The sequence below is a fragment of the Lygodium microphyllum genome, chromosome 14, assembly GCF_053477565.2.
Source record: "Lygodium microphyllum isolate KBCC chromosome 14, Lygodium_microphyllum_v1.1.10, whole genome shotgun sequence".
In the NCBI taxonomy this organism is placed as follows: Eukaryota; Viridiplantae; Streptophyta; class Polypodiopsida; order Schizaeales; family Lygodiaceae; genus Lygodium; species Lygodium microphyllum.
Window position 1 is genome coordinate 136928695 of NC_141148.1, and position 23019 is coordinate 136951713.

Genomic DNA, 23019 nt, shown 5'->3' on the forward strand with positions numbered 1-23019 from the left:
TGAGAAAATGCTGCCATCAATACTCCAAGTGACACAATAAGCATGCAAATAAACTGATCCAATAGAGTAGCAGATTTCCAACTGCAAGGGTTGGCTGAACTTTATCCACAAATCTCTCTCATGCTTTTTGATTCCTCTGCCAATAGTTTTGCCTTCATGGCCCGACAAGGTTGCCAAGGTGGAGGCTGAAGTTCCATAGAAGTCGACAATAAAGCTGAATGCTTGTTCATTTCTAATGTTTGAAACACTGACTTTGTGGGAATTAAGGTACAAGGAACACATGTGGCAGTCGGCCACCACACGTGTCTGGTTCTCTAAAAGAGCTGCAAGGGGCAACCCAAGATACCTGAAGCAGATGAAGGATCGTGGCCGGCGGAGCTATAGGAGACGGACGATCAACACCGCCATAGCTTTCCTTCCATGAGACTCGAGCTAGCCAGACCTAGGAGAAAATGATGATAATCCACAAGAAGAAGAAGAAGCTATAAATTATTCGGCATTAGCTCTATGATTGCGGCCAAGCTTCACCAGAAGTCGAGGTTGTAAAAAACTAATTCCGATTGTCATGAATCTTGAGGTTCTTAGTGCGGATAGTCAAAACTTCCTTGAACTCATTAGTAATTTGCAAAAGCCTTCCTTTAAGATTCGAAATGACTGTTCTTGAATGCTCAATGCTATCCTTAGAGGAATTTGTGTTTCCAAGGATGGACTCCAACTCTATAATCAAGGCATTTAACCGTGTCATGTCCTGCCTCAGAAGAACTTTCAGGTCTTGAATCTCTCTAGCCGGATCATCAACTTTTTCTTCTCCCTCATGTTCGGTAGAATCAAGTTCCAATTGATCTAGCTTCTCCCATTCATCAAGTCTCCATCGTCCACTTGTAGGGCATTCTTGTATTTCTTCTTATCTTAGATCCAGGATTTCTTGTACCGCTTTCACACACACACACACACACACAAGAATTCATTCACACACACAGAGAGATAAATGCACACAGATAATATTATTTACAATGGAATGAAGTCCCAGCACATACACATGGGTTTGAGACGATAAATGGAAACGCACTTATGAGAAAGCTAGGGTTCATACACACACAAACACGCAAGCCACATGCAGAATAAAATGCAAACATAACGACTAGGTATGCACAAAGTAATGAATGTTACACACGCAAAATTTTTGGTGGATTCCACACCTTGGATGCACAGGAGCACGACATCCACCCCCTCTGATCCTACTCATCCTCTGGATGGGCCAACAACCCATGATCATTGTCGTCAAGATCCACGAACAATCAACCTCTTCGTTGTCTATTTTTCGGTATATTAGCAAGGTTATCTGTCATATCATCTGTCTCTTCTACTAGAGTTTCTTCTCGTTGCTCTTCTCTTGCAAATTCTTCCAATGCATAATCCTCCTCATCTCTTTTCTTGAAAATCTTGATTCGATTTCCTGCAATGGGCACTCTAAGCACTGTCCCATCCAATTCTGTCAGCTCATATGTTGCGTTGTCAAAGACATATCTGACTATGTATGGCCCAAACCATCTTTTCACCATCTTACGGAGTGCAATATACTGATTTTCAAGGCTGCTATCGAAGACTAATACCCAGTCTCCCTCTTCTATTTCTCTAGGCCGCAAGCGATGCCTATTGTCAAACTTGTCCTTATTTCTAAGTCTAGCAACCTTCAACCTGTCAATAGCTAGCTGAATATCCTTTGGTCTTCTCTCCAACTTCCGGATCCGAAGAGCTAAGAGCTCCTCTCTTGTCAAATCCTCCTGCCAAGGTAAAACTGACCAAGTCAAAGCACAAGTCTCAGTTGGCATAACTAGTTTCTAACCATACATCAACTCTGTGGGCATATATCCTGTGGTAACACTGTGAGTCATACGATCAGCCCACAAAGCAAATGGTAGAAGTCTCGGCCATTCTCCAATCCGTCCTCTACATGCTTTGGCTAATGCTTTCACTATCAGTGCCCTCTTTCACTCTTTCCATTTCCCTCTGGATTGTATGCTGTGGTTAGAGTCAACTTGATTCCTAGTTGAGAGAAAAACTCCCTAGCTTTATCTGCATCTAATTCACCGTGATCTGTAGTGATCTTACCCACACAGCCATACCTGCAAAAAATTTCTTCCAATAAGAACTTACACACTGCACTAGTGGTCTTTGTTCTCAAAGGTCTGCCCTCAACATGATTAGTAAGATCCTCTCTAGCCAATACAATATATCTCATCTACCATAGATCCACCGGCATAGTAACCAAGTCAACTATCCACTTATAATGAATGCATAGCGGATAGGTCGGGTGAAGCTCGTCTCAATGACGCACTACAAAATACATCTGACAATCTCTGCAAGTCTCTACAAAGCGAGAAACATCTCTGTACATGCCTTTCCACCAATATTTTTCCTTGATTTTCTCATAAGTAGCCCACACTCCTTTATGACCAGCCCAAGGACTCTAAGGAAACTCTCTCATCACCTGTAACTGGGTCTCTTTATTGCAGACAACTCGCAAGGGTAATCCACCTCTTTTCTTCGGGTGCCTCCAAAGAAATCCATCCTTGAGAAAATAATCATAGGCTTTTTTTCTGATCTTCTTGAACTCTTCATCTTTCCATTCATCTCTTTTGCTTAGTGTACTAAGGTACTTGCCCATCTACAACCAATCTCCAGCATAGAGTTCTTCTATGAAAGCCACAATATCATAGACATGGCAAACATGATCAACCATAGCGGCTAAAATTTTTGCATCATCCTCTTCTGCAAGTAGTGTCTCCTCATCATCATAGCTAGCTCTAGATAGCATATCCGCCACTGGATTATCCTTTCCTGCTATGTGTTTAAATTCTGGATTTAATGACTTGATGTATGCGATCCATCTCAGTATAGCTATGTACGGAGTAGAGCAACTCGTAATCACACCTATCAATGGCAAGCAATCTGTCTCTACCACAACTGGGGCTCCAATAAAATCCTCCTTGTCACATTTAAGAGCCGTAACAATCCCCAGTAATTCCCTCTTGATTTGCGGATACCTCCTCTCTCTCTCATTTAGGACTTTCGCCACAAACCGAATAGCATACATGTTTCCATCTGCATCATCTTGACCCACAGCCCAACCTATGCCAATTGCACTAGTGTCAACTATCAATACAATAGGCCTTCCGCAATTATAATCCGCTTTCCTGAGAGTAGGAGCAATTTACAATAACTTCTTCAATTTCCGCATGGCTCTAGTGTGGCTCTCATCCCAATAAATTTTCTGCCCCTTTCGAAGTAGCTGATATAAACAATCTGCTATGTGTGTAAAATGGGGTATCCAAATCATGTAAAACACACAGGCTCCAATGAATCTCCGTACCTCTGAAGTGGTAGAACAATACTCTGTAATCTTTCCTATAGCATCCACCTTCACAGTGAAGGTTTCATGCCATAATACCCACACATATGTCCAACAATGATGACTTCATTTACTCCAAAAATAGATTTCTGCCCTGATAGTAGTTCACTTCTTCTAACCTGGCCAAAATCTTTTCACAAGCTACAATATGATTAGCCACAAAGTATCTGCATCCCTGCTCATTTAGACTCTCATTCTTCTCTTCTTCTGCACACCCCTTAATGGGCACATCATCCAAGAAAGGCATGGTAAGCTGAGGTATGTACTCACGAAGGACCTTATGCATGGCATTCATCATATGCGCAACAAAATTAGTGGCACCTTGAGGCAAGGTACACATCCTGACAAGCCCAATAGGAGTTCTCATAGTGGTTAGGTCCCTGCTTTCCAAGGCCAGCTGAAACTAATCATATCCCGAATACAAGTCACCTAAAGAATAGATTGCACATCTAGAAAATGCTTCTGCAAACTCATCCACAACTGGACCTATACCAACATTCCTGATAGTAACTCTATTTACTGGCTGCATGTCATGTATAAATCGGAGAGTACCATTCTTTTTTGAAACCGTAAACTACCTATTTGAGTATGGTGCAGATGATGGCTCTAGGATTCCCATCCTGATTTTCTCATTCAATAAGTCAACTAGCTTTGGCAGGTGTGCCCTAGGCACTGGAATAGGTCGGAGGTTCCATGGAATATGAGGGATAGTAAAGATCACCATAGGGGCAACAATATCCGGATTCACACATCAAATCTCATGCGAGAAGAAAGCAAACCCCCTTCCATGTCGCTCAAGCATATCCTGAAAGCACTGCTTCTCTGAAGGTAGCAAGAAATCACCATTTTCAATTTTTAATTTAGCAAGAGTCTCTGCTGAAAATTTATGGCCTATATACTCTGGGTTCCTCAAAATTGGCTGCTTGGCAGCCCTCTCTATTTGCTGATCACTATCAGGTGGAAGCGGTCCAGCTTCTGACTTCACCTTCTTATCCACAGTCTTGTATTTCATGTCAACCCTGGCTTCATTATGATCCTCTGCACTACTCAAATCTTGCTGTAAATTAGCAATTCTGCCCTCTGGTGGTTGAATATCCTCAGCCCTTTGCTCTATGGTTTGCATAGGAGCAGCCCTAAACTCTGGATGCTAAAATATTTCAGCAGTAAACTCTGTTGGCTGAAATTTTTCAGCCCTCTGTGTCTCTGTAGGTTGATCATAATCAGCCGAAAACTCTGTTTGCTGAATTTCTTCAGCTCTGAACACTTTTTGCTAAGTCACCTCAACCTCTGACTCTATCTGTGACACAAAATTTGAATTTTCATGAAACATGTCCAAGGATTGTACTGATACATTACTGAGCCAACTCTGCATATCAACTTTCAGCATATTTTTCATCTCTGTCATCTTATCTACATAAACCATACTATCATACATCCCATCTATATGCTCATCATCCTCTAAAATACCCGCATTTTTCAAATCTCTCTCCTTGCTGCATATGTACTGCCTGGCAGCTCTAGGCAACTTAGAAATCTTCTGATAACTCATCGAACTGTTTGCTGAAATTCCAACAAAATTGGAGGAGAAAACATTGCTGCCAGGAGGTGAGAACTCCAATCTCCTCTGCTCTGTACCACCATCGTCTCGCGGAACAACGGTACCTAATGAAAATCGGAATCCCTTACAATGGGAAAAGGTGGATCTCAAAGAGTATTCCTGTTTCTAGCATGATTTACACACACAGTCATAAACTGGACTACTCTCATACCATCTTTACTGCGAATCCGTGCATAAGCAGATCCGTCATCCATTACTTTCGTCTCCATGCGCATCTCTGCGATGAATGGTTGTCCTAGGATTATGGGGTAAGAGCATGAATCCTATACAAAGAAATGGAAATCCTCCTCTATATCTCCAATAGAAATCCTGACACTGGGACAGGCAGCATACAAATCACCTACAGTGTTGTGGGTAGCTCTCATATGCCACCCATGCTCTGCATCCATAGGCCATCTATTACTTTCATAAACTCCACGAACTATGAGATTAATCTCTGAACCATGATCCACCAAAGCAATATAAGGCACCTCTTTCTCTCCAATTTTTACCATTGTTTTTGTAGTTGCCCTAGCCCAATGACTCCGCGAAAAGTGACTGTGTGGTACCAAGATAGGCTCATCAATTTCAGCATAATGCATAGGTTGAACCCTCTTCTCTATTTGGGAAAAAATAGAAGCATTCTCGACCATAACCTCGTCCTCATCCTCATCCAACTCCCCAATCAAAACTCCCTGTGTATCAGTAGTAGGCAATGTATGTCTTTTTCTCTGCAGGACTTCTTAGAACTGATCTTGAAACTCTCTTTTCGAGATGCCCAAAACCTCAAAAATAGTAAAAGTCACCTCACTGCCAAGTATCTTGTCATTAAAGATTTTATTCATGTCTGTAGATGTCTCAATATCGAACATTAATCTAAATCCTGGCTGCTTTCTCTGTCTAGGTTCTTTCCTCTTTTCTTTCTTTTGAGCATCCTCCATTTGTCATTCTGGCCCTGGTCTCGAAGACGGCCCTACAATAGGTGGAGTAACAAACTCACCCCCTCTAGTCTTTTTAGCTGCTTTTGGATTCTCTTCATCTCTCTTACGCTTCTCAACAAGTACATTTGCTCTCTGAGACTTAGCCAAGTAGGCATAAATAGTATACCTATCAACAAGCGAATCCCAACCTGTCTCAGATCTGATGCTAGAACCTGCACTAATCAAAACAGCCTACTAGATTTTCCCCTTGTTTGCCGTCTCTATAGGATAGGTCCATAATGCTGACTGACTCTTTGAACCTTTCTCAATCTGGACTCCATATACAGAGGCATCTCCTCTAGCTGCCACATAAGAAGTACATGCAACCATGTCATCTACTAATTTCTTCATTCCACCTTTCCCAAAATTGGTAGCAAGCGGAGCTCCTGTTTCAGTCAACTAGATCTTGCCATCTTGTTCCCAAAATACCAAATTCTTCCTCCTTGCATCTTGAAAAGATTCGCAATCCCTGCAATGTTGATGGTCTGTACTATCACACCAAATACATCTTCGATCTCTCCTAGGTGCACTAGGAGCACTCCTAGGTGCACTAGGAGCACTCCTAGGTGCACTAGGAGCACTAGAAGAAATAGTAGGCACGGTCGAGGCAAACTGCTCTTTTAATTTTTCCACCAACTATGCTTTAACTGACTCCAGTGTCAAATCTGTTATGCCTTTGATTATGTCATCAAGACAGGAAGGAACCAAAGGAGCGGATGATTTCGGAGCAGAAGGAGCCGGCATCGGTCTAGGAACAGGAGAAACAGGAGGATTAGAAACAGTAGGCACTGGCATAGGCCAAGTAACTGGCTGAGCAAGAGAAGAAATGACAGGGGTAGAAGTAGACATAGGAGCAGAAGACGACATCGGAGTCATAGATCCATTCTGTAGGCGGGTATTCCATATCTGTCTCTTGGTTAAAGTTGAGACCGCATCCTGAGCATCCTGCCAATCTATTTTAAGACGCATAGGCTTCGTGCGATCCTCAAGAAGCTCTCCTAATTCTTCTTGAAGAGCAGGATTTGCAGCTTGTAAGAAAAGCTCAACTTTCTCAATATCCAATGCTCTTTATTCAATGGCATCAAGCTGACTATAACTCTCTTCAAATTCTCGTATCAATTTTGAAGTTGCTAGACCTTTGTTTGGTATGTAGACCCACTCTCGGAATGACCGTCGTGTAGCCTTCCCAAAGTCCTCAAGAAAATACTCCTCTTTCAGGGCCTTCTTAAAATCTTGCCAATGCAAATTTTAAAGGAAAAGATCAGTGGTGTGACAAGGCGAAGAAAATATTTACTCATAAGTCCTATCGATACTCCAAAAAATCCCATCTTAATCTCATACATCTTCAAATAAGCTGATACATTACGGCCATCAAATAGCTTCTTTTCATTTTCAACTGCTTCAATCGCCTTAGTCGCGCTGACTACATTCTCTTGCTCCAAATATAGTTGCCTTTGCTTAGACAACTGTTGTTGATGTAACTACTACTGTTGCTACATATACAATTGTGTCTCCTAATTTTGAAGTTGCATATACATAGACATATTCTGCAAAATCTGCTTTAAATCATCCATAGAAGTACTTGAAGCAGAAGTCGATGACAGAGTCAAAGTAGAGGACAAAGTAGGAATCATAGAAGGGGCTGAAATTGATGTTGAAGTATCTCCCATCCTGAATTTTTTTTAAATGCGACGCTTTCACATCCGGTTCACCAAATATTTCGAAGGGTTTTTCAAAAACAAAGTCGCATCCATGGAGGACCTTGATGAATTTCAAGGTAGAAGATCAATCAAGTGAATAAGCGAGATGAGAAAATGATGCCAAGACTCTATTTTATTTCTGCCAATAACAAATACAAGGTACAAGAAGAAGAAACCCAAACGGCCTCTGGATTGCGTAGGAAACGCGTTTGAAAGGATAATAAGTAAAACGGATTTAAAGCTTTCCTGATAAGCACAAGCTTGATACAAGGCTGTAACAAAAGACTAATACACAAAATTTTGATATAAAAGCTGTGACAAAAGGCTTTCCAATTTCAAGATACATGTCCATCTATGTAAATACATTTTAAGCATACTTCTTCTCCTCGAAGGAAGCCATGTCTACTGTTGACAATTGTCTGAAAGCTCATTAACTAAAGAAATTGGATCCTTGTGAATTGAAAAGGAAAGTGTCTTTCCATTCACATAATGATTCTGGAATTGCAATTGCATCTCCCGCTACATAGAAACTGTCCAAAATATCCACTTTTCAAAAGAAATCACCCATTGATTGCTATGAACAAGATCCATTCAGGTCAAATAATCATCCAAACAGTAGATAGGGAATCTTAAGACAGGAAGTCGCATCTCACACCATCTGATGCACAAATATCTGTGTCCACATATAGTTGTGCTAAAAGAGCCTTCGAAGAGTTGAGAAAATGCTGCCATCAATACTCCAAGTGACACAATAAGAATGCAAATAAACTGATCCAGTAGAGTAGTAGATTTCCAACTGCAAGGGTTGGCTGAACTTTATCCACAAATCTCTCTCATGCTTTTTGATTCCTCTGCCAATAGTTTTGCCTTCATGGCCCGACAAGGTTGCCAAGGTGGAGGCTGAAGTTCCATAGAAGTCGACAATAAAGCTGAATGCTTGTTCATTTCTAATGTTTGAAACACTGACTTTGTGGGAATTAAGGTACAAGGAACACATGTGGCAGTCGGCCACCACATGTTCCTGGTCCTCTAAAAGAGCTGCAAGGGGCAACCCAGGATACCTGAAGTAGATGAAGGATCGTGGCCAGAGCTACAGGAGACAGACGATCAACACTGCCATAGCTTTCCTTCCATGAGACTCGAGCTGGCCAGACCTGGGAGAAAATGATGATAATTCACAAGAAGAAGAAGAAGCTGTAGATGGTTCGGCATTAGCTCTATGATTGCGGCTAAGCTTGAGAAACATTTCATCCAGCTAGGGCATAACGATAGCAAGAATGGAGACGAAGAAGAGAGGATGCTCATGTCGAGGAAGAAAAAGCAAAAGCCATGCTGCGATGCCGATCTAACTGTCCCGGACTTATCGCCTAGAAAAGCCGCAATCTTCCAACTTGGAGGATCGCTTTGTCACTTGGATGAGCTATTTGGGCATGCTTGCTATTGTTGACCCAAGGAGGAATTGAATTGCTTGAAATTACATCCGTGTGACTATGCCTTACTAGAGACGTTTTTGCAAAAGGATTTCCTCTTTCACCAGAAGTCGAGGTTGTAAAAAACTGCTTCCAATTCTCATGAATCTTGATGTTCTTAGTGCGGATAGTCAAAACTTCCTTGAACTCATTAGTAATTTGCAAAAGCCTTCCTTTAAGATTCGAAATAACTGTTCTTGAATGCTCAATGCTATCCTTAGAGGAATTTGTGTTTCCAAGGATGGACTCCAACTCTATAATCAAGGCATTTAACCTTGTCATGCCCTACCTCAGAAGAACTTTCAGGTCTTGAATCTCTCTAGCTGGATCATCAACTTTTTCATCTCCCTCATGTTTGGTAGAATCAAGTTCCAACTCATCTAGCTTCTCCCATTCATCAAGTCTCCTAGTCGTCCACTTGTAGGGCATTCTTGTATTTCTTCTTATCTTAGATCCGAGATTTCTTATACCGCTTTGACACATGCACACACACACACACAAGCATTCATTCACACACACACAGAGATAAATGCACACAAATAATATTATTTACAATGGAATGAAGTCCCAGCACACACACACGGGTTTGAGATGATAAATGGAAACACACTTACGAGAAAGCTAGGATTCATACACACAAACACGCAAGCCACACACAAAATAAAATGCAAACACAATGACTAGGTATGCACAAAGTAATGAATGTTACACACACAAACTTTTATATGTCCGACATGGCAAGCTTGACAACGTGGCATGCACAGAATAGGTCCACAGATGGAGTTCAATGAATATCAGCGGATTCAAGCACATGGAGCCACATTGACTCTACCTTCCCAGGATTTTTTGAGAGCCAAGGAATCTTTAGCTCAGTCTTGCAATGGATAGCGTGAACCCATTCGGTCTGCACTCAACTTCTTACAGTGTGTGGCCTATAGTCCTTGTCAACTACAATATCCCTCCATGGCTTTCTACGAAGAAAGGACATCTCATCCTTTGCTTACTCGTCCCCGGCCGCTACAAAGTCAAAAATATGGACGTGTATCTTTGTCCATTAGTCGATGAGCTTAAGATTTTGTGGGAGGAGAGGGTCACCATGCAAGATATGAGTAAGCGCGATGGTCGATGGTCCACCAATATTCGAGCCATTCTCATGTGGACACTGCATGACTTTCCAGGATTCAGAGAGTGCTTAGGTAAATAAGTTTTCGTTCTTATTGGTAATATCTATCACAGCTCGTTCAAGTTTGTATTCAATGGATAGAGGTGTTGGGACAGGTCTGGTTACCTCAGGTTATCATGCATGTCCATTGTGTGGGCCACAGTTAGACTCTCGAAGGTCACAAACCATGAAGAAGATGGTATATCAAGGGCACACTGCTTTCTTGCCAGAGGGTCATGAACTCAGGGAAGGTTTTCTTGGATGACCTCCAACACGTATGAATGCCCAAAGCTGGTACGAGTTGAAAATGGTCCACGCAGAGTCACATCCAAACGGAATGCAACGGTTCTCAGTTTTCTACGAGTTGCCATATTGGACATCACAGAAGGAGATTAAGACGTCCTCTATTGAATCCGTGAGGTAGGGTGCAGTGGAGACGGTCTGTCTCTTTGAGAAATACCTACCTACTAGCATGCTCACGATACAAATCAACCTTCTTGTGCATCTTGTAGATGAAGTGGAGATTGCTAGAGCTGTCTATATGTGATGGATGTTCTTCTTAGAGCGCTTCATGAAAACCCTGAAAGGCTTTGTGGGACAACGAGCTCGGCCAGAAGGTAGCATGGATGAAGGTTGGTTGGTGTTAGAGGCGCTAGTGCATATTTCACAATGGCTACCAACGGTGGATTCAGACAACAGTATACTATGGTCACTGAAGGACGATGATAGACTGACCGAAGATGTGGTGGTTAGAAATGGGGTAGAAAAAAAAATGGATGTTGCAATGGAGGAGAAAGTGAATTGCTTTTGTATGTTGCACCATGCCTCTATGGAGACGTGGCTCGCCAGGTACCAGCAAGCTAGGCAAGATCGAGAGGAAGCACGATCTGAATTTTGACGTAGTACGCGCCATCCACCGATTCAATATCTCGAGGACATGGAGGAGATGCTGCGGTTTATATCAACGCAATGGTTGCATGGAGCTTTGACCGCAACATCTCGCGAAGGGGCGGAGGTCTCAACTAAGGAGTGGGAATTCTCGAAGGAATGCAGTCCAAAGGTGATGACATGTTTAGGATTTGTTGTATCTATATTTTATATGTGAAAACTAATTGAGTGTTTCAATGTACATTACAAAATATATAGTGCAGTGTGGTCACGCAGACGACATTTTCGCATGGAGCATATTGACAAAATGCGCTCCACAACAGACTATGGTATCATGGCAAGGTTTGAGCAAGAGAGCCAACGACAAGCAACGGATCCAAACACGGTTATAGATAAGATGGAGTATTTTGGAAACTTGCAAAGTATTTTTATGGTGGATTACCGTAGCTTCTCCATGATACTATTCGATGTGCAGTGGTTCAAAGTGGTACTTGAAGGAGCTGAAGCAATAGTTTGATGAGGTCCATTTGGATTTCTCGAAATAGATTCTGAAAAAAAATGGACGGATTTGTGCGACACCTTTGTATTGCTGGCCCATTGTGAATAGGTGCATGAACTCATTTGTTTGTTAATTGTATTACGACATGATACATGTCACAATAGTTAAATCTCTCTTGTATGTGTTTGTGAACAGGTAGTCTTCTATCCAAACCCCCGACAACCTCGATGGTGGTATGTTATACCTTCATCTCCCTGAAGTGTGAGAATATATAATCAAAGCGATGTTTCGAGCATAGATGAGGACAATATGCAAATAGAGGGATCGATATTGCAAGGGGTGGAGGCCACCGAAACCTTGGAGCAGCCACTAGCATTAGGTAACAATGATGGAAATACAAGAGTCCAAGAATTCTTTGAGAACGAGGTGGACTCATCCTTTTGTGGTGACATGTCTATTGACCTTACCATTTATGCCGAGTTGTGTCAAGAGATTGACATGGGACCATAAGATACTTCATACTTGGAGCATCCACTTACTCAATTCATTAACTAATTGCTTATAAGGGTACATAAGTGACAGATGACTTTTGACGCTGAGATGTGCTTAAAAATAGCCAAAAATTATGAATTTTAGGGAAAAAATAGACTCCTTTGAAGGCAGCGGTGGCAAGAAAAATAGACTTCATCGAAGGCCGCGGTGGCAATCAGTACAATTTTAAGCGGCAATGCCTGGAAAGTGCTTAAAAGAGAAACTCGATGGCGGTCAGGGAATTTTCATAATTTTTTGGTATGACAGATGAGACCCTGGGAGATGCCCGGCAGTGGAGGACTTTAAGACGAACGCCTAGGATTTTTTAGACCACGATTCGAGTACCACACGTGGGAGAGGGAGTGCCCGGAAGGCCAAAGGCCAAAATGCCAAGTGGGAAAGGACTTTAGGAGAGCCCAAAGGGTGTGACCCTTTGGGGCTTCCCAAAAAAAATCAAAAAACATTGGGGGGGGCGTTTTTTTCCACGCAGGGAAGAAGGAAGGCGTCATGAAATGAAATGGAGGAGAGATGGATTATGGAGCTAAAGAACAACCCCCCAACTGATCTTGGGCCTGTTCTTCTTCCTATCTTTGCTCTCCATCGCTCCAATCCGCTCATCCAATGGCTGCCCTATTCTGGAGATGCAGATCTAGTCTTTCTCTATCCTCCATCTCTCTCCTCTAAGCGGTGGTTTGCATGCAAGAAATCAAGAAGAAGAGGGGCTGATGGAGGCATTTTACTGCTTTGTAGGAGACATTTTACTGCTTGTCTTGCCCATTTTAGCACAACATTGTAGGGTATAAAGACATTTTACTGCTTTGTAGGGTATAATCAAATGGCGATCACTGAGCAAGACAAGCTAAAGACGATGTTTATTACAGTCTTCGGTACCTTTGCATACCATGTGATGGCATTTGGGTTGTGTAATGCACCTGGTTCGTGGCAAAGAATAGTCGAAAAGACCTTTGGAGACATCCAGAGGAGCTGAAAGTATTCATTGATGATCTAGGGGTAGCCACCGTAAGGGATAGACAGTTGATCATTTTGCGCAAGTGTTTTGACAGTTGTAGACAATTTTGCATAGGTCTTAACCCACGAAAGTGCGTCTTCAAAGTCCCTTATGGGCTCTTGCTAGGCCATGTGGTTAGTTCTGTAGGGATTGTGACTGATCCTGAAAAGATCAAGGTCATAGTCACCATGAGTCCGCATGTACTCCAAAGGAAGTGCATAGCTTTCTATCATCAGTAGGGTATTATCGGAGGTTTATCAATGCCTTGGCAGAAAGAACATTGCCACTGACGAATCTATTGTCCTTTAACTATCAGTTTACATGGAGTGATGCCTGCAAAGTGTCTTTTGATGATGTGAAGTAGGAGCTTGCCAAAGCACTTGTTTTAAAAGCATCAAAAAGGGGCGAAATGTCCTATATATTTTCAGCAGCAACCATGCATAGTATCAGCTACTGTTTAGCTCAAATCTGGGAGAAAAGGTGGTATCATCTGATAGCTTTTGCTAGTCGGAAGTTGGGCATATCAAAAATTAACTACACCTATATTGAAAAGTTGTGCCTTGCAATGGAATTTGCGACCAAAACGTTCAGGCACTACATTCTTTATGAGAGGGTGGTTTTTTATACGAAGGTGGAAGGGCTTCGATTGTTGCTGAATAAGTTACAATCGCCTAACCTTTTAGTAAATTTGTTAATCACTTTGTAAGAATTTGATTATGAGATTAAGAGCAAGCCACCAAAGCTTCAAGGCATTGTACAGTGTCTTGTGGATTTCGGAGAGCCAAAAGAGGTTGTGGTTGAAGGAAGTGACATTGAAGCTTTGTTCAAGGTTGATACGGCATCTATTCCCTCCTAGTATGCTGCTATAATACACAATCTTTCTACAAGAGAGATTTGAGCTACTTTATCAAAATCGGAGAAGAGGAAAATTAAATAGCAGGCATTGAAATTTTCCTTGATCGCAGGAACATTATGTCGGTAGGGTGTTGATGATATTTATTGCCCACTATTATCTTGGACCCATAGGTTGATCCGATGACATGTTATGCATACGCCTCTTGCTATATATACAGGAGGTATGGGCCATAACTTGATGCATTTAGTTTAGGGCTTAGAGCCCTATTTTTCCCCGTGGAATGGAGCATATTTGCGTATATCAGCCTTCATCCAAGGAGGGATCTCTATGAGCTGGTTTGTCTATCTCTTTAGGCCAAGAGGGCCAGTTGTTTTCAGGTTTTAATAATCTATCTCTTTAGGCCAAGAGGGCTAGTTAGTTTGCAGTAAAATGTGCTATTTTTTAAGTCCAAGAGGGCCCTATCTCTGTTTGGTACAGGTACGTTTAATGCTTTGTTGTTTTAGTGATTGTGCCTTACAAGTTGACGAAGTCACTGGAGGGAGGCTTTACTGCGAAGGAGCTTCTTGTGGCCATTCTAGGTGGTTTCATCCCCTTTTTGAGTTTTTTCCTTAAGCAATTAATGATATGTGTACGGGTGAGGGTTTTCTTTCTTGTTGGGGACCGGCAATCAAGGCATGAAGTCCCAGGTTTAGATTAGGTATGTTTGAGGGTGGTCTGAGTAGTTGTTGGCTCTTGTAAAGACATTGCCAGGCATTGAAAGACCTGTTTTAGATGGGAGTTCTAATGACTCTGTTCTGCCAGCCTGCTAGGCAGCCGTTCTAGGAGTTCTTGCTTAGTTATGAGGCAGTTAGAGAAGCCTACCAGAGGAAAATGATGATGATAAAAAGAAGAAAAACCTTGAATATCTCAAAGAAATTATATATATACAAAGGTGTGTAAAAAGGGGTCCTAACCCTTATAACAATAGAAAAGAAAGAAAAATCCTTGAGCAGTCGTTCATCGCCTTGCGAAGGCCAAATAGGTTCCTGGGGACGAGCAAGACCTAGGGCAGATGCCTTGTCTTCCTAGGGGTGGCTAACGAGCTCAAAAGCAAAGAAAATAAAAGAAGGTTTGAGTGAAAATAAAAGTGAGCGTTAGAAAAAGATTAAGTGTCGCCTCTCGAGGGCTTGGTAGATTTTTGGGTAGCGATACATGACCCGAGGTCGATGCCGTGTTCTCCTTGGGTCACTACGCTCACCTCCCTCCTTTTTACACGCCCGAGTATGGAAAATGAGAGGTTAAAAGAGTAATGTGCTAAAAGAAACTATTTCTTGAGGAGGCTATAGGAGTCCTCTCCTCGTAGGAGCTCGTGGTTGAGTTGTCCTTAGTCAAGAATGTTAGCTATATATAGTCTGTCTATATATAGCGCCCCATGTCCCCTCTATATATTCCTATCATGTGTGTTTAGTTGACACACTTCTGGGGTTCCACTTCCGGTGTCTCGTGTCTCTCTTCTCCTCTCTCTTCCTTTCGTCTCTCGTCTTCCTCACAGTTACCAACATGGTATCAGAGCGAGGTTCTCCAACATCACAAAGAGCTTTCTAGCATTAATGTTTACGCTGGATACATGTTGTTGGTATCGAAGACCTTCACGCCTGTTTTCCCTGCGCTCTGTAACATTGGATTCGCAAAGGGCTGCTTCCCAGGAATCCCATATCTTCTTCGTCACGGTCAGCATCTCAAGACTGCGGCAGCTTCCCTCATCGAAGGAGAAGAACGGATGAATCAGAATATATCCTCTCAGACCACAACTCTCTGTCCTTGGGACGTTTGCTCGCTCGTCTAGGCAAACAGTTTGACATGTCAGGATCGCCACGGTAAATTTATCTCCTGCCATCCTCTTCTGGTTTCACAGGCTGTTCTTTACAAAGCGTTGGTCAAGAGAATCCCTACCAGGAGATGAGGAAGGAGAAAGAAACGTCAAGACAAGGTCGTGCTTTGTCAAACCAGGTATATCAATTTTTGACAGGGTCCTGCTCTATCAAGCTAGATATCTCAATGTCTATAGAGGTGAAGAACCTTGAAAACTGCACACATCTGTGAAACTTGAATTGATTTAAACCCGCAGAGGAAAATGCTGTCACAGAAATCGTACATTCAATCTAGAGTTGTTCCACTGCAAGTATGATTTCTCCTTTAGTCTTTGTGATCGGAGTCAACATGGCAAAAGAGGCACTTGAGGATTGACAGCGGTTTTTACAGGATCTAGATGCCAACAATTGGAATTCAACATCAACATTACTTTTGGATGTTGATATTGTCATGCTTCATGATAATCATCCTCGTTCGTTATTCCATTGATGAGCGTCTATATTCTAGCTGATGATACATTGTTTCATTTATATTCTTTCCAGCTGATGAGGGTCTATATTCTAGCTGATGACACATTATTTCATTTATATTCTTTCTAGCTGATGAGCGTCTATATTCCAGCTGATGACAAATTGTTTTATTTATATTCTGTTCATGGGGCCCCACATATGTTATGTTGTCTATAGAGCAGTGCTGCGAACTGTCTCTATAGACCTTGTGTTGTTCTAATGTCACTGTAACGTTTTTTTTCTTTAATTTTTGATGTGACAGATATATTGCTTACATCCCAAGTTCAATTGAGGAAATTTCTTGGAGATTTTATCTTTTGGAGTGATGTTGCTTATCCTTATTTTACATGTTGTATATTTAGGAGTGATAAAGCTCTTTTGATGCCTCTAAATAGGTTGTTGTAATTCAGGAGTGATGTAGCTCCTAAGTGATGTAGCTCCTTCTCCGTTGATGTTGTAATTCACGGGTGATGTAGCTCCTTTGATGTCTATGAATAGGCTCTTGTAAGTTCAACTTTGTACTTTTATATTTTGAATATTAATATAATGGTAGGCCTATATAGAGCTGTGGGTTTTTCCCTTGAGCCCCCAAGGGTTTTTTTCATCCATAGTAAGGGACCTTTATCTGAGCAGAGGTGTTAGCTATATATAGTCTGTCTATATATAGCGCCCCAGGTCCCCTCTATATATTCCTATCATGTGTGTTCAGTTGACACACTTTTGGGGTTCCACTTCCGATGTCTCGTGTCTCTCTTCTCCTCTCTCTTCCTTTAGTCTCTCGTCTTCCTCGCAGTTACCAACAAGGAAAGTAGGTTAGGCCACCACTTAGGGTGACCTCTTTGATAGTTCTTTTTAGTCTGGTCGTGTTGGAGCAGTCGGTTATTAGTGACTAGCTTCGGGCCTTCTATCAGATTATGTTGGGCCTACTCCTCGTGGATTTCATGCCTTGGTTTTGTCAAGGGGTAGGGTATGAGCTATGATGTGTTGTGTTGTGTCTATTTTGTATCAGCTTGATGCTTTTTGTGGTGGTCTTTATGTGTAGATCTCTTTGTGGGATTTGATGAGTTGAGTCACTTTATCCCATGGTCGCCAATGACAAATTACTTTTGATGCCAAGAAGTGCTTAAAAATAGCAAAAATTTACCAATTTCAGGGGAAAAATAAACTTCATCGAAGGCGGCGATGGCAATCAGTACGATTTTAAGCGGTAATGCCCGAAAAGTGCTTAAAAGATTCATTGGACGGCGGTCAAGGAATTTTCATAATTTTTTGGCATGACAGATGAGACCTTGGGAGATGCGCAATAGTGGAGGACTTCAAGACGGAAGCCCAAGATTTTTCAGACCACAATTTGGGTACCAGACATGGGAGAGGGAGGGCCCGGAAGGCCAAAGGCTAAAATGCCAAGTGGGAAAGAACTTTAGGAGAGTCCAAAGGGTGTGACCCCAAAAAGCAAAAAACGTGGGGGGGGGGGGGCATTTTTTTTCCACGCAGGGAAGTAGGAAGGTGCCATGAAACGAAATGGAGAAGAGATGGGTTATGGAGCCAAAGAACAACCCCCCCAACTGATCTTGGGCATGTTCTTCTTCCTATCTTCACTCTCCATTGCTCCAATCCGCTCCTCCAATGGCTACGTGGTTGTGGAGATGCAGATATAGTCTTTCTCTCTCCTCCATCTCTCTCCTCTAAGCGGTGGTTTGCATGCAAAAAATCAAGAAGAAGAGGGGCTTGTCCGACTGTGATTGGATAGCTTCAAGATGAAGATAAGGCTGAGAAAAGAGGTTCAGCACTAAAGAATGGTTGCTGGTCCATCTGGGGGCTCCTGGAATAATTATTAAAAAACCCGCAACACGCAAAACACGCGGTATGCTCCAATTTTACAAACAAACTTGCATGTTTTTGTTGTTTCATGGTCCAAATGTTGTTCATATGCAATGAGTGTTTGTTTGAATATTATTTTCATCATGTTTGAGGGCTGCAACCACAAAAATGCGGAATCTGTAATGATTTAGAGTCGTTATTAATTTTTTAAAACCCGCAAAATGTCATTTTTTAATGGAAATCAATGGTTTTTCCAATTTTGAGTTGGGAAAAAGGAGTGAAAATGGGATAAAATCAGAGAAAATATTAATTTTTAGTAAAAATAATAAGCCAACATAAATAAATCAAAAAATACCTATTTTCATGGATAATAAATAGAAAAAAATAGCAAAAAATAGAGAAATATGGGACTTTCGTGCTAAAAAATATGGAAAAATAAGATTTATGAGCACGAATATTTGGCAAGGTTAAAGCATGAGGTCAAGCCTTAGTTTGACCTTTTTCTTTGTGTTATAGTATGTGTTTATTATTTTTTACATACAAAAATGACACAAGACAACCATTTACACCTATGCAACGCAGCAACACCTAAACGGTGAGGGGACAGGAAGTTTGTGCGACGATCTAATTGCTGAAAAGATACAAATTTGGATTTCCCTATTTGTGAATAGCATTTAGGGATCGTTCCATAGTTAAATATAGGCGATTAGTAGCACAGAAGTTCCGGTGCTAGTCCCTAAAGCAGCACATCACATAACGCTTAGTTAAAATTCATGAAAGGGCTGTTTTTTGTACCTCACATGGATGGTTTTTTTTAAATCACAAAATGGTTGTGCAAAATCATCATACACCTTGCATCAAGCATGTCACGTGGTATCTCCTGGAATGCATTACAATTGATTGATAAAATTTGACCAACGCTAAGAGGATGGGAAACCTAAGTCATGGGTTAGATGGGCGCTTCTGTTGGGGAAAGTTTTGTGAGGCAAATCAAAATCTCTTGGAACGCTGAATTATAAAATAGTGGAGTTTGTGCGAATGTTATATGTATTAGCGACGTGCCTATATATTATGGGATCTCCCTTTGAGGAGAAGGGAAGGTGAACGTTGGACTACATATTGGATACAAACGCAAAATTCTCATAAGTATTTAGTGCAAAGTGAGTTTTAGACGCTCCTGGCCTGCGAGGCCGTGTGGTGGGGTTGTCTGTCGTATGCATGAGGGGCTAGTGCCATAGCCAGTGTCGACCCATTTTAGGCTCCATCAATAAGATATGCATTTTAAGTAATATCATTTTTTAAATATTTATATTATCGTGCTTTGTATGATTTAATTTGATTATGCTAACATCATTTTTTGTCTGTGCAAGTGACGTTTGTGGATACTTAGATCATCAGAATGAGTCAAGAGATGAGCAATGAGGAGTTGCAGGATATCTTCACATGCATGTCTCTAGATCAAATGGCAAGATTCAGAGACATGGCGAACTAGGAGCTGTCTCGCCGCTCTATTACATCTACTTCGGTGTGATCAGATGCTTCAGTTTTGAGTAGACGAGGTCGACACTCGAGACTTGGGCCAAACGGAGAGAGTGCTTCAGGGTTAGGGGGATGCTGTAGAGATACGGATGCAGTGAGCCCGCGGTCGGCTCAGGATACAGGTACTACTTCTCACTCTCATGGCGGTTCGAGAGAGCATGGCTCAGGTGATTTCTGTGGAGGTATGGACGCAGTGTCTCCATCTCATCGTTCTGCTGGTGTTGCGTCACCTCTGGGATTTGTCACACATGTGGAGACGTCTACTCTAGTTACTCTGGCTTTTGCTTAGCCATCCGCAGGTGGCACCCCTATGGGTGCTACTCCGATAGATACTACCTTGGTCGGTACACCAGATGTACAGGGGTCTCCTGCATATGCCCAGGAGGGTGGTCTCGGAGGTGGGAGAGGACCCATCTTAGGCATACCCCAGAGGGGTATGCCTATCTTGTAGATGATAGGTTAGGAGCCATCATCATGAATGATGAGGGGAGGAGGGTGATGACTCGCATGAGAGAGTTGTGCCAACAAGTTTTTCGGCACAACGTCTTGGATCATTGGAAAAACATACTAGAGGGGAGCAAGGACTACATAGTAGCATCCTTGCATGAGGAGTTTCTGGTACCAGCCACAACAGATAGGTTTTCTACGAGCTGGATGATGGAGTGCATGTGTGCATATATGTCACATTGACGATCCGACGCACGCAAGGCACTCAAGAGTGGGGCTGCAAAGCCGGAGTGGCTAGACACAGATGGCTGGCGCCAAGTGAGGGAGGAGGCTACAGATTCTCCAAGACATTGGTGTTAGCATCGTGAGGTGGCGAGGGCACGACTAAAGGCCGAAGTAGTCCATCATCTTGGGAGTGGCGGCCACAAGACATATCTGGAGGATTTTGTAAGTTGTTTTGCTTGCTTATTTTTTTGCAATATCCTTTGTATTGACAATCGTGTTTCTAACAGTTAGTATTTTGTTTCCTTTGCAACACTCCATTACAAATTGCGATCCGACCGACCTTGAGACTCGATATGCAGAGAGGCATGGTCTCACTGCATTGATCAATCGATTGTATAGACATGGCAGCCCTGTAAGTCACTCATCTTTCTTGTCCGTAGTTACCATGTTTAATTAGAATGCAGTATTGTATGGTGGACAAATGTATAATCCGTTCGATGCTCCTTTGTGGCAGGATGAGATTTCGGATGGTGAGAATATATAGCTCGCCCTTGGATCCCTGGAGCTCACACACCCTTCTTTTTTGGTCACCTGATCTGTATAGACATTTTCTATGTAATAGTGATATCTTGCATGATTGTACTAGTCGCTTTCATTATGCGATCATGCATTTATTTCATGTATCAGTGTTATGATTTAAGTAGTACTTTGTCTTTATTTACACGAGCATTGTACACAGTGCAGAAACTATTTTGTATGGACTAAATAAAGCACATAGTGCTATATGTGGCAGGGCACCTTGCCTGCCACAATTTTTTTTTTCCTTGTTACCATCACTATTAGCGTCGCAAATTTACCTGCACGCGTCATTATGGGCGTCGTTATTAGCATCGCAAAGTGTCGTTATCAGCGTCGATATTTGCGTTAGTATCAAATGCGACATTGATACCGACACAAATAGCGACGCTAATACCGACTTTTCTAGGGTGTCGCCAATAATGACGCTTTTTGCGACGACGGGGGCAAATTTCTTTATTTACATTTTCGTCAGTTTTAATGTCAATATAAGGCCTATATCTTGTAGTGACTTACAAAGTATGGGTTTACTTTATGCATGAGCAAAGTGAGGTATTCACTCACTTTAAAATCTTTAAGGATTTGGTTGAGAAGGATACATGTTTTCATATTTAATAGAGAATGTCAGATGGAGGGGAATAATATCTCTTTTTTATTTTTTGTAGAAAAATGGTATACAAAGGTTGTATACATGTAGATATACTCCATAAAAAAATGGCATTACTAAAGAAAAAATAGTTATATTGCAGAGGTGGCTCATGTATTGATGTTAGAAAGAAACTTGCCTCTTTACTATTAGGCTGAAGTACTTACTACTGTTGTATATATTACGTTTAAGGACATCCACAAATGATGTACATGGTATGATACCCAAAGAGAATTATACATGTGGAAAGCCAAAATCTATCCCATTTAAAAATATTTGGATGTATTGCTTATGTACATATTCCTAATAAGTTGCATAGTAAAATTGGATATCAAAGCATGTGTGTGTGTGTGTGTGTGTGTGTGTGTGTGTGTGTGTGTGTGTGTGTGTGGAATATTCTATTGAGCAGAAGGAATATAGATATTATAACTCTATTACACATGATCCAAGAGTTAGAAGGGATATTTTTTTAAATGAAATGAGTAGTTAGTATCGTAATGTATAGAGTGCAGTTGAGATTGATGAGGATGCTCTGTGTGGCTATGTAGAAAATAGATTAGCATTCACAAGCATTGAGTGGACCACAAGAGTCTTTTAGTCATGGTTCTATTGTGATATACCTTGGAGTGGTAGATTGAGGTTACAAGTTACTCCATTAAAGACATCAGAGATGTCAAGAAAAGGTAAAGATAAGGCTGGGGACTCATGTATTATGATAAATGTATCATTAGGTTTTTAACATATTGATCTTGTCTCAGATAGCTTTAAAAAGAGCTTAGATGAAGAGTTTTGAGATTGTGTCTATTAAAATACCTAGTGTGTGGAACATGTAAGAGGATGCTAAAGCACCTAGTAGTGATCTAGGTCCATGGAGGTCAAGTAGAGCAGAAAGCCAATGCAACGATTGACATATGATAGCTATGTAGCTCATCACTATGCATATAATATGGCTAAGGTTGTGTGCAATGTGGAATGCACTTGTTTTGAGAATGGATTAGGTGATAGTTATTGAGATTGTGCTATGGATGAAGAAATAGCTACATTTATGGATAATGACACATGGAAGTTGGTGTCTATATAAAGATCTTGTATGTGGTTGAAGCAAGCACCTAGGGCATGGCAAGTCAGGATTGAAAAATACCTTCTTAGCATTGGATTTTACAGAGTGTAGATTGATCACTCACTCTATGTCCTATGAGAGTGATGCATATATTATAGTTATTACTATATATATGGATGATTTGATAGTTGTGGATGATAGTGAGAGAGATTTTGATCATGTGAAGGGTCTTCTCAGGGCTG